This window comes from Xyrauchen texanus, chromosome 25, assembly GCF_025860055.1.
Source record: "Xyrauchen texanus isolate HMW12.3.18 chromosome 25, RBS_HiC_50CHRs, whole genome shotgun sequence".
Taxonomy (NCBI): domain Eukaryota; kingdom Metazoa; phylum Chordata; class Actinopteri; order Cypriniformes; family Catostomidae; genus Xyrauchen; species Xyrauchen texanus.
In genome coordinates this window covers 17,579,998-17,599,628 of record NC_068300.1, presented here as the reverse complement: position 1 = coordinate 17,599,628, position 19,631 = coordinate 17,579,998, and positions in this window count along the sequence as shown.

The following is a 19,631-nucleotide window of genomic DNA, read 5'->3' as shown; positions in this document are numbered from 1 at the left end:
CAAAATAAACTCATAAATGAATGCATAACCACATCCAATATCACCCAATTCCCGTAATAGAGGTTCGCAGAATGACACTTGTGAAAGTACTGACATAAGTGGGTAACTTCAATTACACAAAAAAGCGTTAAAGAAACACTTACCCTCACGTCGGCGTTTTTTGTAAAATCTTTTGCTTAGTATGAAGAATCTTCCTTTGAAGTCGGTCCTTACATTTGCTGAGTTCTGCGGTAAATTAAATGTGAATATCAGTGTATTTCATCAAGGGAGCATCCTCAGAAGATGAAAAAAACTCTTCTCTTCCCTCTGACACAAGAAATGTCGTTGCCAAATTATTTATCCAGTCAAATAACTTCATTAAGTTGCGACTATCACTTTTGACCTTGTTATTTAAACTGACTGCAATTTACTAGACTGCGTGCGCAAGTGTGGGAAAATATGAAACTTTGGGGTTTTCCCGATTTATACGTTTCGATATTGTCGCGAGAAATAACAAAGCCGAGACAGCCAACAGCAACGGACTTCTGTCTCCGACACCTGTGAGATTTTCACACTACACACATACACTATCCCCTCATTCTTCCATCCAGTCGACTCCTCCCTCCCTCCTCATCCTCATCCCATCCTTTCTCCTCTCACACTGGCGCTGTCTCAAACCCCAGTGAGCTGCCTACCTAGAACGCGCCTACGATGCCCAAAATGAAATCAGGCTAAGCAGCTCACTGAGTTTTGAGGCACAGCCCTCATTCTTGCCTGCTTAATCATTATTTAAGTGGGGAAAGTGGTGTAAATGTTAATCATTTATCATATCAGCAGCCTGTGCTGAATAATGCCTTTAAAAATAAGCAATTTTAATAACAGAAAATGTCTTGGCATAAATAATGACCGGGTATATCTAACTATTTGGGTTAGGGATGGAGGACTGTGACTATTCGAGGCCATTGTGTGTGTGTGTGTGTGTGTGTGTGGTTCAGTTTCTCTAGCTTTCAGAGCTTATTAGTGAAGGACACTGAGACCATTGTGCGCTCTCTCTATCTATCTCGCTCTCCCTCTCTGTCTCTTGTTCTCTGTTTTCTTTCTATCTATCTATCTATCTATCTATCTATCTATCTATCTATCTATCTATCTATCTATCTATCTATCTATCTATCTATCTATCTATCTATCTATCTATCTATCTGTCTGTCTGTCCATCCATCCTTCTCTGTTTTCTATCTATCTATCTATCTATCTATCTATCTATCTATCTATCTATCTATCTATCTATCTATCTATCTATCTATCTATCTATCTATCTATCTATCTATCTGTCTGTCTGTCTGTCTGTCTGTCTGTCTGTCTGTCTGTCTGTCTGTCTGTCTGTCCCTCTCTGTTTTCTATCTATCTATCTATCTATCTATCTATCTATCTATCTATCTATCTATCTATCTATCTATCTATCTATCTATCTATCTATCTATCTATCTATCTATCTGTCTGTCCAGTCCGTCCGTCTCATCTCATCCCTCTCTGTCTATCTATCTATCTATCTATCTATCTATCTATCTATCTATCTATCTATCTATCTATCTATCTATCTATCTATCTATCTATCTATCTATCTATCTATCTATCTATCTATCTATCTGTCTGTCTGTCTGTCTGTCTGTGCCGTCCATGTCCTCTCTCTGTTTTCTATCTATCTATCTATCTATCTATCTATCTATCTATCTATCTATCTATCTATCTATCTATCTATCTATCTATCTATCTGTCTGTCTGTCTGTCTGTCTGTCTGTCTGTCTGTCTGTCTGTCTGTCCTCTCTGTTTTCTATCTATCTATCTATCTATCTATCTATCTATCTATCTATCTGTCTGTCTCGTCCAGTCCTGTCTCATCCATCCATCTATCTATCTATCTATCTATCTATCTATCTATCTATCTATCTATCTATCTATCTATCTATCTATCTATCTATCTATCTATCTATCTATCTATCTATCTATCTATCTATCTATCTATCTATCTATCTATCTGTCTGTCTGTCTGGTCTGGTCCGTCTGTCCCTCTCTGTTTTCTATCTATCTATCTATCTATCTATCTATCTATCTATCTATCTATCTATCTATCTATCTATCTATCTATCTATCTATCTATCTATCTATCTGTCTGTCTGTCTGTCTGTCTGTCTGTCTGTCTGGCCGTCTGTCCCTCTCTGTTTTCTATCTATCTATCTATCTATCTATCTATCTATCTATCTATCTATCTATCTATCTATCTATCTATCTATCTATCTATCTATCTATCTATCTATCTATCTATCTGTCTGTCTATCTATCTGTCTGTCTGTCTGTCTGTCTGTCTGGCCGTCTGTCCCTCTCTGTTTTCTATCTATCTATCTATCTATCTATCTATCTATCTATCTATCTATCTATCTATCTATCTATCTATCTATCTGTCTGTCCTGTCCATCCATCCGTCCCTCTCTGTTTTCTATCTATCTATCTATCTATCTATCTATCTATCTATCTATCTATCTATCTATCTATCTATCTATCTATCTATCTATCTATCTATCTATCTATCTATCTATCTATCTATCTATCTGTCTGTCTGTCTGTCTGTCTGTCCGTCCGTCCATCCGTCCCTCTCTGTTTTCTATCTATCTATCTATCTATCTATCTATCTATCTATCTATCTATCTATCTATCTATCTATCTATCTATCTATCTATCTATCTATCTGTCTGTCTGTCTGTCTGTCTGTCTGTCTGTCTGTCCATCCATCCGTCCCTCTCTGTTTTCTATCTATCTATCTATCTATCTATCTATCTATCTATCTATCTATCTATCTATCTATCTATCTATCTATCTATCTATCTATCTATCTATCTATCTGTCTGTCTGTCTGTCTGTCCATCCATCCATCCCTAATTAATCATTAAATCTAGCAAAATTGAATTCAATCATATTAGTTATCGGGAGAATTTAGGTCTGTTTTAGGTGCATGACATTTAGCCATGTCATAAACGTAAATAGGTTTATAAAACTGGCTTATCACCCATGTTTCTGAATAAAATAAATTATACCATGTGCTATAAATTGTTTTTCTCCATTTTACACAGCATTTCTTTGCAGCCTGTTTGAAGGCTAATACTGTTAGTGTTTAAATATTGGGTCTGGTAGCTGATCCACTGAGAATTCAGTTCAACTCGTGCCGTCTTCTTCCCTGTCAGGCTTAATCACACATCTGCATTTTTAAAGTTTAATGGTGGAGGTAGTTGTGGAGTGGAATTCATATTGATGACTTTTTTTCACCACCCGTCTCTCTCCACTCTTCTGCCTTCGATATGCAGTGTCAGGGGAGAGATGAACAGAAGAATGGACAGAGAAAAAGGAATGTGTGAAGGATGCTCCCCAAATAATGACTGGAGATGTGCATATGTGTGTGTGTTTGTTTGTGTGTGTGTGTGTGTGTGTGTGTGTGTGTGTGTGTGTGTGTGTGTGTGTGTGTGTGTATGTGTGAGCGTGTATTTATCACTTTGTGGGGACCAAATGTCCCCATAAGGATAGTAAAACCCGAAATTTTTGACCTTGTGGGGACATTTTGTTGGTCCCCATGAGGAAAACAGCTTATAAATCATACTAAATTATGTTTTTTGAAAATGTAAAAATGCAGAAAGTTTTCTGTGAGGGTTAGGTTTAGGGGTAGGGTTAGGTTTAGGGGATAGAATATAAAGTTTGTACAGTATAAAAACCATTATGTCTATGGAAAGTCCCCATAAAACATGGAAACACAACATGTGTGTGTGTGTGTGTGTGTGTGTGTGTGTGTGTGTGTGTGTGTGTGTGTGTGTGTGTGTTAGAGGGTTGAGTTAAACGTTATGTCGCTCCCTCATTTGAAACACACACACACTCTGTTCCAGTGCAACTTTAGCCACAATGGGTGTATAATCATTGCCAAGAGTCATGGGCAATATACTGAGAATTGGATTTTTAGTGGCTGTTAAAATATTACTGAGATGATTAATATTGAAAAATGCACATGTCTCTGAGCTGTCTTTTCTTCTTCCTCCTTTTTCAAATCCCTCTTTCACCATTCTGTCTTTCTATTATCTGGTTCTCTTTATCTGTCATGTACCCTATTTTAGTCACTGCACAAAATGGTGTAAAGTTTGCAAATGCATTTCATGCAATAAATCATAGGGTTTCAGTTATTGTAATTTTATAAGTCTATATTTATTCAAATGTGTTTTTGTCCATATGACAATTTGATTATATACAGTAACTGCTTTCATGCAAATTTGTGACAACCAGCACAGGTCATTGGGCTACTCGCAGGAATGTATACAAGATGAGCTCATCACAGTTTCAGTGAAAATACAGTACATCTCTCACAAAAATGAGAAAACAAATAATTACTAATTTATTTTCATTTTTGTGGCTTTATATGGGAACTATTCCACATATGTGACAAGAAGTTCTGAAAAATTAAACTCTAGATATCATAGATAAACTTACATTTTTAAAATGTATTTATTATTAGCTTACGCTTAGTGGGGTGATCATCATTTTCTGCATCTCCCCTCATATGCTCTGGGGCTGGGTCTTCCACTGCAAATATGATTTGAAACCTCTTTTTGTCATACTGTACTGAGTTTGGCTTGAGCTCTGTTGAAACTGACTCATGTTTAGCCTCAAGGTGATGTACCCTTTTCTGCTACTGATGATGACTCAAGCAAACTGTTGATGGCTGCCTCATATTGTGTGTCTATAGACCTGTTTGTTCTCAATGACTGTCGTTTGACATGCATTTGACGACAGTTGTATTGAATGACATTGGTGTAAAAATAGCCACACTATTTTCTTGAAACAAAAACTTTGTGCTAGTATTGGGTATGTGTCACAGAATACAGATTAGTATGGAGATTTGGTATGAGGTGGAGGAGAATGGTGAATAGGGCAAAGACAGTGTGACAGTGGTTGTTCTCCATCAAGGGTCCTCTACATAGTCTTTGATATTGCACCAAAATAAACATTAATCTACTATCTACGAAAACGAATGTTACCATACACATTTGATTTAAAAAAAATATATATTTTTATATTTTGAAATTAACATTAACCAAGATTTATAAATGCAGTACAAGTATGGTTCATTGTTAGTTCATATTAACTCATGTTAACAAATAGAACCATATGGTAAAGTGTTACCATAATTTTCATACTGTGCAGAATATACATATTATATATTGTAGAAATAATAAGAGTAGTTTGTTTTATGTTTTATGTACTATTAGTAGTAGAGAAGTATGCACTATTTGCACTAGGTGTCACACTAAATTGATGGAAAGCATAATACAAGAAAACCACAAGCCTCCTACACACATACAGTACAAATACAGGCTCACTAATCATAACCAGAAAGAATATCTTACGAGAGTTGCTGTGAAACTTACTGAAACATGGATTCTGTGCACTGATGTCACTGTGTAGGTTTTCAGAATGATTTAACACCACTATTCATCGAAAATTTTGGATAATGAGATTACCAGTGGGCAGTAAAAAGAAATGAGGACATAAATTAACACTCAGTTAAACAGAAAATATTGACAGAGTCTCGAAATTGTTCAAAGGAGAGGTGACCTGACCTTTGCCCTGGAGGAAATGTATGGATCCAGATAAAAAATATAACACCCTATATATCAGTGCCTTTGAGGGTTATGTGTTGGAAAAAGATTAATAATACATAGGCTGAAATAAAGGCTTTTTGGGGGGGGGACTTTATTTAAAAAAAATATATATTTTTTTTTCAATCAGTATTTAAAGGGATTATTCACATAACATATCCAAAATGTTATGACTTTCTTCTGCAGAACAGGAAAGCAGATGCAAGGCAGTATGTAAGCCTCAGTCACCATTCACCTTTATTGCATCTTTTTTCCATACAATTAAAGTGAATGGTAAATGAGGCTTTCATTCTGCACACCATCTCCTTTTGTGTCCCATGGTAGAATTTTCAGATTTTCAGTGAACTATACATTTAATCAGTCCTAAGTCAGTTTTGTTTTCCAGTAAAATATCAAAACATTCTTAAAACAAGATACAAGAAAACAAGACAAACTAAATTGAAGAATTTTACATTTAAAGCATTTTGCAGTAAACAAATTTTACGCCATATATATAAGTGAGGAAGTAGATTTGCTTTGGCATTCATATAGCACACTGTATGTGCATGAAAGGATGTAATTATCATATGTTTTTTTTTACATCATGGAGAGTTTGTTTTGTGTGTGCAAGATTGAAAAAAAAAGAGATGATGACAAATAAATATCAGGTGTTTTGTGTGTGCCCAACAGACAAGGTAGGAGAGGTTAGAGGTGAGTGAGGGAGAGTGTATGTATGAAAGATAAGGTAAGACAGGTGAGCCTGTATATGTATATGTATGTATGTGTGGGTGTGTGGGTGTGTGTGTGTGTGTGTGTGTGTTTGTGTTTGTGTGTGTGTGTTGCCACTGTGCTGTTTCATTAGACTCTGATCATGGTACCTGATGTAGAGTGACAGTGCGCAGATTGAGTTGCACAGCCACTCTAATTCTCTCGATTAATAAGCATCGTTCCACACTGCTGTCCCGGACCACATTTATTAATCACAATTTGTCATCTGCCTTGCGCTCCACCCCTTCTCTGTCTTTCTTTCCCTCTCTCTCTCTCTCACGCTCTCTCTCTCTCTGTCCACTTATCCCTTCTCTCAAACAGAGAGACATGGTCAGGCATGCTGAAAGTCTATAGCGCCACGACTCGCTCTCTCGTTAAGTCCACATTCATCTTCCTGGAGGACTCTAAAGATTAATCCAATGTGTTTCACTCAAATGTTAGCAGTGCTTGTTATTTAATTGCAGAAGTCATCATTTGAATCTCCAGTCTAAAGGTAATGAAATTGATCTAAAGGGCATGAAAATTCCAAAATAATTTCTGGAGCATAGAGACTCATCCAATGGTCAATGGTCTATTTATCTTAAGCGAATTTACAGCATTAGTGCCATCCCTCAACTACAGTATACTGCAACTGAAACACAAATACCAAGCATCTTACTTACATTTCACCCAGTATTACCTGGCTATCAGTTTTATTGGCTCAGAGGATTAACTAATTAGACTTGATCTCATTACCTCTACAGTCTGGATTCGAAGACTTGTCTCAAAGGTAATCAATCCATACATGGGCAAATATCTGTCAGACTGTATAAACCAGTGTTGCCAACTATTTTCAATGGAAAGTAGCTAAAGCCTGCTCGAAAAGTAGCTAAATGTCGCCAGATGACGTCATGCGTCATTAGCATATTAATGACGTCATCGCGTCGTATTTGCATTCTGCCTAATTTGTCGGTACTGTAGCCTACTTCAGTTTATAATAACGGTTATCTCCCCTAAACCATGCTCATACTGTTTTTATATAAGTATATAGCCGAATGTCCAGTAAAACGGTTCTCAATTACATATTTTCTGTTAGACAATGGAACGGAACAGAACTTAGCTAACGTTACATGTTTATGAGTTTGAAGAAGGTTTATTGTTGTGTTTGGATAAGTAAAATGTATAGAGTCTGTAAATATACGATCTGAAGTCGGAGAGTTCAGAAACCGAACCGGAATGAACTGATTAGTAGTGAATATAAGCGCATGCCAAGAAAAAACGGTCAAATTAAATGTTTTGAATTAAAACAAAGGAGAAGGCAGCTGCTATGTGATCACTGATTGGTTCCTGCTAACACAGCGTGCACATGCGCAGCTCATTCATGTCTATGTCCGCTGGCGTGCAGTCAGCGGAATGTGCTGCTCCTCTCAGCCGCTCACTGAACAGAGCAGACGCAGCGGGGAATTAAGACCTCACGCTTGCAGTACTGGCGATATTTGGAATTTGGAAAGTTGCTAAGGTTTGTCCAAAAAGTCGCTAGATTTGTCGCTAGTCGCTTTTTTGAAAAAATGTCGCTAAAGGGGTCTGAAAAATCGCTAAAAATAGCGACAAAGTCGCTAAGTTGGCAACAATGGTATAAACCCAAAAACCCTGAAGGAGCAAAATACCAGCACTATCTATAACATTTAAGGTGATGCGTTTACTTATTTTAAATGTTAAAATACTTTCAGCTATCTCAACTGAATATGTAGAGACAACTATAGGAAAGATATTTTAGGTTGATTCCCAGAAAAGTGTAAACACTGTGGCGCTACCAAAACATTTCTCTGTTTATTTGAGCATACTTACCAGCTTGATACAAAAACAGTTATTATTTTGTTTGGTAATGCTAGTGGTACAGAAATTACACACTTCCACCTTAAAACCTGACATATATAAATATAAACCCTTTTATAAACATTTAATGGAGTTCTAAAGGAAGGTTTGGGAGGAACTAGTTCATCAGGAGTATAAAAATAGCTGATTACCTTACTACTGTGACAATTCATCCAGCAGTCTTCCTCATATTTGACCTTCTTCATATTCACGGATTACAGTGGCAAGAAAAAGTCTGTGAACCCTTTGGAATTCACTGGTTTTCTGTTTTAATTGGTCATAAAATGTGACCTCATCTTCATCAAAGTCACAAGTATACAGGGTTGGGAGGTAACATTCACATTTATGCATTTGGCAGACGCTTTTATCCAAAGCGACTTACAGTGCAATTATTACAGGGACAATCCCCCCGGAGCAACCTGGAGTTAAGTGCTTTACTCAAGGACACAATGGTGTTGGCCGTGGGGTTAGAACCTCTGACCTTCTGATTAACAGTCCTGTGCTTTAGCCACTATGCCACCACACACCACCACTCCCAAAGGCTACACACAGCCTCGGTCCGAACAGTGATTATTTATTACAAGCCATCAATAGAAACAAGTCGTTTTATTCAACACACTATTGCAAATGGTGTTCTTATAGTATTTATTAAATCCAACTCTCAGGCACAAACTCCAGTGATTTCATCCTTGACAAAACGAGACGAGTCACCCTGTGCCAATAAAATGACTCATGAGTTATGAAATGACTCGCATTATGATGGAAAACAATCTACAAAGCTCCAAACCATACGCTCAAGTTGATAAACATCAGAATATGGTATTCATCTGGGCACTCAGTTTCAGGTACCTTCTAATTTCATGACAAACTAACTTTAAATGACGTCGTTCGTATGCACACGCAAGCATGTTTCCTGACATTTCCTGGCTCAGTACATCTCTAAGCAGCACCAAAGTGCTGTACAGGTGCCGCAACTGCAGCGTCTTTCAGGCTGTGCAACTGGCAAACTCCCACTACACAACAAACAGCGCAATTCTCTGTCCAAGTGTCGCAACTTTGGCATATTTCGGGCCATGTGATAAACTCCCACTACACCGCAAACAGCACAATGCATTGTTCAGGCCATGCGTCTAAGCTTACATGGCTTCGTAACCCATATTATGCCATTATGCCATTCGTGCTCGACAACCCAACCTTTCATATTGCAGTGCGAGTTCCTGCACATTCGCAGCTTAAACTTTTCACACAAAAACACAGGCTCTTCCATTTCCCGATTTTTCTCTCCTCTCCACATTCTCCTTCACCTCAAACTTCAATCAATCAAAAAAACTCCATCCAGAAACCATCATGGCATCCATTTCTCCTATAAATAAATTTTCGACAAAAACCCCTCCACAATAAGCCACCCCAGATCTCACTTCTCGTTAAAGGTATCCACAAATCCCTACCCACCAGAACCAATACCAGGCTTCCCCTCACCATCGATCTGCTAATCCGATGATTAACTACTCTCCGCCAGCGCTACATTTCTTCAAACACCTCAAAACACTAGACGCAATGTTTCTCCTTGCCTTCTTCGGATTCCTTCACTGTTCAGAACTCAGTACCATGGCTAGATTCAAACCAAGTATCCATCACACCACATCGAACCTCCATAGCATAGACAACAAGACAATCAGATACCTTATCAAACAAACCAAAACAGATCAGACCAAAAAGGGCATTCATTTTTCATTTTCAATCTTCCAAATTCCATCCAGCCCTTTCAATCATTAGCACACTATCTCCATTATAGAGAGTCCCTAACCAGAATCCCTCTAGATCCACTTTTCATAGATGACAAAAACCAAGCACTTTCCAGATTCTGGTCCCAAAAACACCTCAAATCCGTCCTGCTCAATTCCAGAATCTCAGATCAATTATACTCTAGCCATTCCTTTTTCTTTTTCCTAACAGCAACCCACAAAGGCCTGCCCGAGTGCCAAAGAGGTTTACTGGGCCGCTGGTCATCCAACGCATATCTCAGCTACATTCTCACCAACCGTCTTCATATCAGAAAGCACAACTGGCCCTAAATAACTAATCATAACGTTCACAATCAGGGTCAGGGTGATGCTTGCTTCATCCTCGCCTGTTCAACATCAGAATCTGTCCACCGTTTAGACACTAAACACAACCCCCCATCACAAATTGCTATTTGGGCACACCTCAAACAATCAAGTGCTGTCCCGTTCCAGCAGCAGCAGGGGGTTCTCCTGTTCGAATGCAGTGCAAACCAACTCACATTTATTTGTATTGTGGGCTCCCCCGTTCGAAGCGCAGCAAGGACTCCCCTGTTTGAATGCTGTGAGACCCATTTTCAAGGGGGGAGGCTTAGGTAATTTCCGAGTGCCTAGGATTCACGCCTATACTCAGGGTAATCTGCCAGAGCGGCTTGGATTCATGCTTTGCATGAGCATGGCAGACTCCTCCAGTTCAATCCATCAAGGGCTCTCTTGTTCAAACCACAGCGAGGGTTCTCGCGTCCAAATGCAGAGTGAGCTATTCATGTTTATTTGTATCGCGGGCTCTCCCATTCAAAGCTCGGGAGGACTCTCCAAGTCAAATGCAGCGAGGGCCCCTGTTCGATCGCAGGTTGGGCTCACCTGCTTGAGCAGCCGCTGTGCCGCTTTACTCTGGGTTCACATGTTCGCTGCACAGGCCCATCCATCAAACCCACCAAGCCTTGAGGGAGACTTAAGGTCAGTCCGGGTGGCTAGGATTCACGCCTCCGTTCGGCGCGACACTGCCCTACCATGGGGGCGCCCCACGCATTTGAGCGTAACAATCCCTCTAGTGCTCATTTTCATGTGGCCGCAACCACCACTGCCTCTTCAGCCACACAAGTTTACATTATCCTCAGTGCAGAACTACATTTACTTGTGAACCATTGAAATAGAGTTTAATTTAACAAGGCTCAGGAGGGGCAAGTCATTTATTCTGACCAATCACACAGCCAGACTAAAAGTATATAAACAGCTGCATTCATCTATGATGCATTGAGTCTTCTGGCATCCCTCCACCTCCCCTTCTCCTCCAATCTATCCATCAGTAACTAATCTAAGTCTGGGGGTATTCCAGCTCAGGTCGAGTCTCGAGCCTCGAGCCCCTTTCACCCAGGACAGTGAGCCACACATCCTCAATGATTACATTTATTTGCAAACTACTGAAAGCTCCATTGGGTTAAGGTCTGGGCTCTTACTGGGCATCTCCAAAAAGTGGATTTTCTTTTTTTGAAGCCATTCTGTAAAGGATTTACTTCGATGTTTAAGGTTATTGTCCTGCTGCATCACCCAACTCCTACTGAGCTTCTACTGGTGCACAAGCACCCGGATATTATCCTGTAGGATATCTTGATAATCTTGGGAATTCATTTTCCCCTCGATGACAGAGTGTGGTCCAGGCCCCAAAGCAGTAAAGCAGCCCCAAATCATGATGCGCCCTCCACTGTACTTGGCTGTTGGGAAGATGTGTTTTCATGCTTTTTTGAATAGAAACCTCAAAATGTTTGAGTGCTTTTTATAAGTCAAAGTACCTCCTGAGCTTTTCTTCTAGCATTAGCTTTTGTTGATGGCATTAGCCAAAGGGTTCACATACTTTTTCCAAACTACACTGTGAATTTTTGAATGAATTATTTAATACATTCAAGAACAATACAATAATTTGCTTGTCATTAGTCAAAACAGACTGTGTTTGTTCTATATTGTAACTTTGATGATGATGATCAAACCAGATTTGAAGACAAATGTATACATAGGTAATTCCAAAGGGTTCAAATATTTTTTCTTGCCAAACTATATGAATCCATGAACTCAAGAATCTAGTGTGGCAGCACCAACAGATTTCCGGCAAATGTATGTATGCAGATGAACATGTTTTACCAGACTGATCACTAATAAATCTGTTATTTGCATGTTTGATAGCTATTCACAATGCTACAGCCTATGCTGTTACTGATCCATATGAAAGATGCTTTTAAACGATTTTTGGCTCAGATCTCGGGAGGCCGTTCTCATTGGCAGGCCTCACGCACTGTGTTAGTCAGATGGGGGTGCTGTCATTACAGTGCTTTGCCCTTCATCTCCCCAAAGAGGCCCTGTGCTGTTATTCTTAAGCAGCATCAGTGTTCGGGGGGGACCAAGCCGATTTTCATGCGCAAATGTCAGTCAGTCAGCTTCCAGCAATCAGAGCCTCAACTCCTCCCGAGGCCCTGTGCGAGACGGCGGCTGAATAATTTAGCAGCCCCTGTCACTGCGATGAGGGGTCACGACCTTTTAAAGTGATGACAGAGAGTGCTCCCTAAGTCCCACCCATTCACTTCCATTACCACTTATTTACCACCCCTGCTACCAGACAGACAAAGCTCGAAGCCTTGTGGGGGATGGAAATCAGCCACGCAGTCCAAACAGTGTCATAACACATAAAAAAAAAAATACACAACAATATTTTCACAAAGATTTCCTCTGGAGGCCAGCACACATTTGTTCGTGATTCACATACTCACACACACATAGACCACGGTAGCTGGATGGAGACACAGGCTAACCTCTTCACAGAACAAAAGACAGTTTTGACAATGAGATGAACTTTGCTTTTATTTCTGTAAAAATAATATAAATATAACAGATAAAAGGATTTTATCCAACTCTGGTGGGGATGGTTTAGCCACACGGTTTGAGAGGAAGAGCAGGGGGCATAGAGAGAGAAGGGAGGGAGAGGGTTAGACGAAGGGAAGGATTGATTCCTCCCATGCAGCAGACACATTCTACCTTTCTATCAGTCACATTGAGACATTGTGTCATTCTGCGTGAGGACTCATCTTTCTTCTCAACTCCAGATGTGACAGCAACATGACAAGGGTGCGTGGTCTGTGGACAGGGTTGGGAGTAACAGAATACATGTAACAAGATTACATATTTAAAATACAAAATATAAGTAACTGTATTCGACTACAGTTATAATTTAAATCATTGGTATTTAGAATACAGTTACATTCAAAAAGTATTTTGATTACTGAAGAGATTACTTTGCATTTTATTGTCATTTGTTTCAGTTAATATTTAGTCTTTTCAGATGGAAAACATTTCTACATATAAATGATGTGATCCAAAGTGCATTTGAACAGTGGTGAAACACTTTCTTATGATGTGTTGCATTCATATGAGCAGACAGAGAACTAAGTTTGAAGTTTGGTGCTCAAGAAATAGAAATAAACCTTGTGCCGCTTTATGTTAAGATAAAATGCTATTTCTAGTCATTTTACATGCACGTTACCAGGCATGATCATATTTTGTTATCAAGAAAATTCATGTAGGATCATAATTTCTTTTTTTTTCTAGTAAGACCTTTGATATTAGAGCAAAAATCTTATTCTTGATTATAATATTTCTATTGTTCTACTGCAAAAATATCTAAAAATCCTTAAAACAAGATCAGTTTGATTTATCTTGTTTTAGAAACAACACTGCATAAGATATTTTGGTTTTTCAAAGAATGTATTTTTAACATGTATTTTGTCTTACTGTACTGGAAAAGTTTTTATAGTCAAAACAAGTGAAAAATCAGCCAGTGCTGAAGAAGTAATCCAAAGTATTTAGAATACGTTACTGACCTTGAATAATATAACGGAATACATTACAAATTACATATTATAACATGTATTCTGTAATCTGTAGTGGACTACATTTCAAAAGTAACCCTCCCAACCCTGTCTGTGGATGAGACAATCACACACACACACACACACACACTTGACAAAATTATATGTAATTTATTTAAATAATTATTAATTTTTTAAAGGGACAGTGCACCGAAAATGAAAATTCTGTCATTTACTCACCCTCATGTCATTCCAAACCATATAACTTTCTCTCTTCTGCAGAACAAAAAATAATAATAATTTAACGAATATCATGTCGGCTGAATTCTATACTAAAGCAGTTCATAGGTACTCAATGTAATGCTTACTAAAGCACCCAAAAGTGTCTTAATCTGTAACTTTGATTCAACTCATGCATCAAATTCGAAGTCTTCTGAAGGCATATGATCACTTTGTATGGTGAGCACACTGTAATTTAGGTTGTTATTCACGCTCAAATTAAATCGTATCAATAATAAAGTCCATAAACAGAGCTGATATTCAATATGGCGGCTACAGCAATATTGATAACGTCTTCAATAACATCCAACCTTATTGGTGCTTGTGCATTTCATGACCAAACCACTGAGATTGGATGTTGTAGACGTAGGCACCATATTGGATTTCAGTGGCCCAAACTCACCCCAAAGCTGGTCATGGTACTTAAATAAACAGAGCAATGTTTTGACACAGACTCACTCTGTATAGTATACCCTTTCAGAGAAATCAATATATGAACAGCTTATTTACGGTTGCCTTTGCATATTATGCAGGGACAGGAAAAAGTATTTTATCAAAAAATATGTACTTTTCGTTTTCCAAATAATTTGTTTGGCCTCAGCTGATTATTTCTTTTAATTCTGTCATAAATTAGATTTTATTATCTCAATACACTGTGTTCCAAAAGAGAGTGTGGAAGATCTGGGGTTCAAACTCCAATTTAAAACTGGAAATAGTGGAGTGGTGGTGGTGTAGTGGTCTAAAGCACATAACTGGTAATCTGGTAATCAGAAGGTCGTTGGTTTGATCCCCACAGCCACCACCATTGTGTCCTTGAGCAAGGCACTTAACTCCAGGTTGCTCCAGGAGGATTGTCCCTGTAATAAGGGCTCTGTAAGTCACTTTGGATAAAAGCGTCTGCTAAATGTAAATAAAATAAAAGCTTTACGAATTTTGTAAAAGCAAAAAAAAAAACTAAAAACATGACAAAATATTTTAGATTCTGTACTATTATATATTATAGGTCACTAAATCAACAAATTTTTGGTATTGATCGTGTTAAATCCTTTGTTCAAAAGGTCAGATTTCCTTGTTTCCTTTGAAGCATACAAGATGCTCTTTGAAACATTCTAAAATCATGCTTGTATAGTGTAGATCATCAGATTTTGCAAATACTTGTTTAGTCCATGATGGCATGGAGTGCATGCTGTCATTAAAGTGAAGACAATTCAAAAATTCATGTACATTTTTAACTTATCCTTATCCTGATAATATACAGTACACTCACTGAGCACTTTTCATGCGATTATCTAATCAGCCAATCGTGAGTCAGCAGTGCAATTAATAAAATCAGGCAGATATGGATCAGGAGCTTCAGTTAATGTTCACATCAACCACCAAAATGGGGAAAAATAGATTTCTATGATTTGGACCGTGGCATGATTGTTGGTGACAGACAGGCTGGTTTGAGTATTCTGTATATGCTGATCACCTGGGATTTTCATGCACAACAGTCTCTAGAGTTTACACAGAATGGTGCCAATAAAATGCAGTTCTGCGGACAGAAACACCTTGTTGATAAGAGAGGTCAATGGAGAATGGCTAGACTGGTTTGAGCTGACAGAAAGTCTACGGAAACTCAGATAACCACTCTGTACAATTGTTGTGATCAAATAGCTGTGCTCAGAATGCACATTATGTCAAACTTTGAGGCAAATGGCTTCAAGTGGAGTATTGCGCTTTTCATAACATGCATTATTTCAAAGCAGGAAAAAAAACTTGTATAAATAGAAAAAGGAAAAATAGATTCATTCTCACTAGTTGCCTCAGACATTTGGACCCCACTGTATATTCTGTACACATTTGGAAATTGGTTTGAAGCATGGTTTAGTGAAAAAAACAACGTTTTATGAGAAGGATCAAAATGGACTTTATGGAGTTTATGAATGAACCATGTTCTGACCTCCCTATGCTGATATTTCAGTTAGATAAAGAGAATAAGGCAAAGGAAGGTGAAGGAGACATGAGTGATCTTTTTAAATTACAGAGAGCGATTATTTGGTGACTTATGGTTGCTTGCTGTCAAGGATTTCATGATAAATTGAAGCAAACAAGAATTACACTTTCTCCCTTACCCTTCATCCATCTACCCCTCCTTCTCTCTCTCTCTCTCTCTCTCTCTTGCAAAGTTATATGATTCACTAGCTTGTGATTCACTTTTAATTCATGACCGTTTTTAAATCACAGTGCCGTGAATATCTTAGTGTATTTGTCTGTTGATTTGTTTGAGTTTGCTTGTCTCTAGTGACCTCTTAATTTGCGAGATTTATGGGAAGAGCATCCACTATTATTTTTTTCCTCCATGTTTATTTTCTGTAGTAAAATTGTTTTGGAGCGGTTGCATGTTTGATTGTGCACAATGATATATCCCAAAAAAAATTTATGGAAAAATTATTAGCACAGCAGACCTAAAAACATTTGTTGAATGATATAATGCATTAGTTCATCAGTCTTTTTAATTCAGTGTAGTGATGGTGCATTGCTCTGGTCTAATTAACATTCTTTCTTGCATAATATTTCTAATTCACTAATCTGGCATCAGGATGGTGCTTGGTTTTGTGTAAATGGTGTCTGAATTATTCATCCTGTGCCGTCACTATGAGAATGGTTGAGAGATGGGATGGGTAGGCCTCAGGCCATGAATAATTGATCATATCTGATTAAAGTTTGCCATTGATTAGTCCTTAACTCCAAGTTGATAAAAAGACACACCTGTGTTTGCTTTCCTTTTGCTTTAGCGCTCTCCTTTCCACCTTTCCGTCACCTCTGGAAATATGATTAAGCGTCTTTTTATTTTATGTATTTCAATTGTGTCAACTTTGATTACGGCAAGGCGTGATATTTTGACATTTTCTGCTAAATATATCTCTAAAATACAAAGATTGTTGATTAATTTGTAAAGCATCACAAAAAATATTTCAATGCCACAACCACACACAGACCTATTTCACACCTCTCTACATGTGACCCAATCAGTAGAAGTTAAAATTAAGTGTGTGTAATTTCACCAAATGGATTCAAAAAGTTTTCTTTCTACCATTGAAACAAAAAAGGTTGACATGACATGACAGGTTTGGCAGAATGTTAGCCTCAGTCACCATTCACTTTCAGTGCATACTTTTCCATAAAATGAAAGTGACTGTTGACTGAGGCTAACATTCTGCCTAACATCTCCTTATGAAGGTCATACAGGTTTGGATGACAGATTTTTCCTTTTTGGGTGAACTATCCAATTTATGTGGACAGACTGCTATAAGTAAGCTTTTTAATTCAGGTTGGCTTCCCACGAAAAAAAAAAGTTCTCAATTTTGGGCGTACTGTCACTTTAAGCTGGTATAGGAGAAATTATTTTCACATTGAAAAAATTGCCTACATAATCTTAAAAGAAAACTTAATTCCAACTGATTTCAATTAGGTAACCAACTATGCACCATGCGATTTCTGCCACAGCTAATGCTTATTACTCAGACTTGAGTGGACAGGTACATCTACCCCACTGGTTAACAACAGCTGGTTTCTCTACTGTCACTAACCTGTCAGCTTGCCCTAAAAATAGAGCACTGGATGCAAATAGAAGCCTAAATGGCACACTGATTGATAACCCTGTTAATTCGTAGGCACAGAATGACTGTCACTTACACCAGAACATTAGACACTGCCTGTTTTTCCCAGTGTTTCTCTGTCTCTCATGTGACTCTGCGGGAAGATCACCCCTATCTGCTTGTAACCTTCAAAGCACAACTAAGTATGGCACTTTGATCTGTCTTCCAGAGCTTAGGAATGAAATGCATGACAGAGAGGTGTTCAAGGAGGGAGAGAATGAGAACGGCAGTGAGAGTGACAGGTAATGACAGTGGCTACATGCGCTGACCTTTAGAGTTATCACAGAAGCATGACAGCGAAGCTCAAGGTGACAGAGAGTAGAGGGAATTTGGGAGTGGCCGACACATTGGGGGCGAGGTGAGGTAGCGTTGTGGGTTGTTAGGAGTTGGGGTGGCTAGTAGAGTTGGGGAGAAATCTGTTTTTACCAGTGTGGAACTTACTAAAATTAGCTCTGTTAGAGGGAGTTTTAAAGTAATAGTTATACAAAACAATAACATTTCATTCAGTTACTCATGCTCATGTTTTTCCAAACCAGAATGTCTTTCTTCCTTGGAGCATAAAAGGAAATGATAGGCAGAATGTTACCCTCAGTCAGGGTTGGACTGAGAGTACAAAGTGAGAGAGGTGGGTCCCGCTCTGCTCCCAAGCTGTGTGCAGTGGCAGATATGCTGTACAGTTTAAGCCATTTTGTCATACTTTGAGTATTTTGAGTGGCCTACTACTTGACCGACTGGCCCACTACTCAACCAGCCCACTGGGAAAAGACATGGTGCTCCCAATGGCCAGTCCATCCCTGCGGCCTCATGCTGCTTTCAATTCAAAGCCGAATGTGGGATATTTCTATTTGATATCTCCGATCTCCGACCATAAAGGCATTCCATTGCCAGATGCTCGGAAGATGAAGCGTAAGGAAACAAAATTGCAATGCTCCTGTAAATTTTGCAGGTGTTCGAATGTCACCAGAAATGTCTCCAGGCAACCCAATTGATAAACAATGCTGCAATGCTAGCATTTTTACAAGCTATATGATTATAAAAAGAGAGTATAATTTACCATGCTTTGTACACCTGTCTCTGCAAACGTTTGTTAAACTAGCTTTAATATCATGCAATGAAGGAACTTTGACTCATTCATCAATATTATTTAATCAAATAAAAGTGAATGCTTATTATTAACTTCATACTTCTACCTGGTGTAGACATGTTTGTGTGCACCTGTATCTCAGCGAAATCAGAGTCAAAGATTTCCACATGAGTTTCCAAGTTGGAAGTCTGAATTCAAGCAGCATTCCATTGTATTTTCCTAGTAGGAAGTTAGAAATTCTGAGAAAACTTTCTGAGTTGAATGGAATGCAGGATCAGTCACAGCATTGCATCTATCCTTCTCAGAGTGAGCAATTCGTGAATGGACTATGACATGCTCGTGGGGGTGGGGGTTGGGGGAATCCAAGATAGTGGATGAGAGAAATTTGAAAAATAAATAAATGAATACATTTTAAATTCATTCAATATTGAATGAATTGTTAGCGCTTTACAATACGGGTGCATTAATATGCATTAATTCATGCTTAACTAATGCACAGATAATGTTGAGTTAATGCATGACTCATGATTAACTAAGCCATTCATTAATGATTACCACATCAGCAACTAATAAAGAGTCTGTCTGATTAATATATTAAGTCATATATGAATTGCTATTAATTAAATGTGTCATCATGGATTAATTCCCTAACAACTTATTATATGAACTAATAGTGTTAATTAATGTGTTAATTACCACAATGAGCCAATGCCATGTAT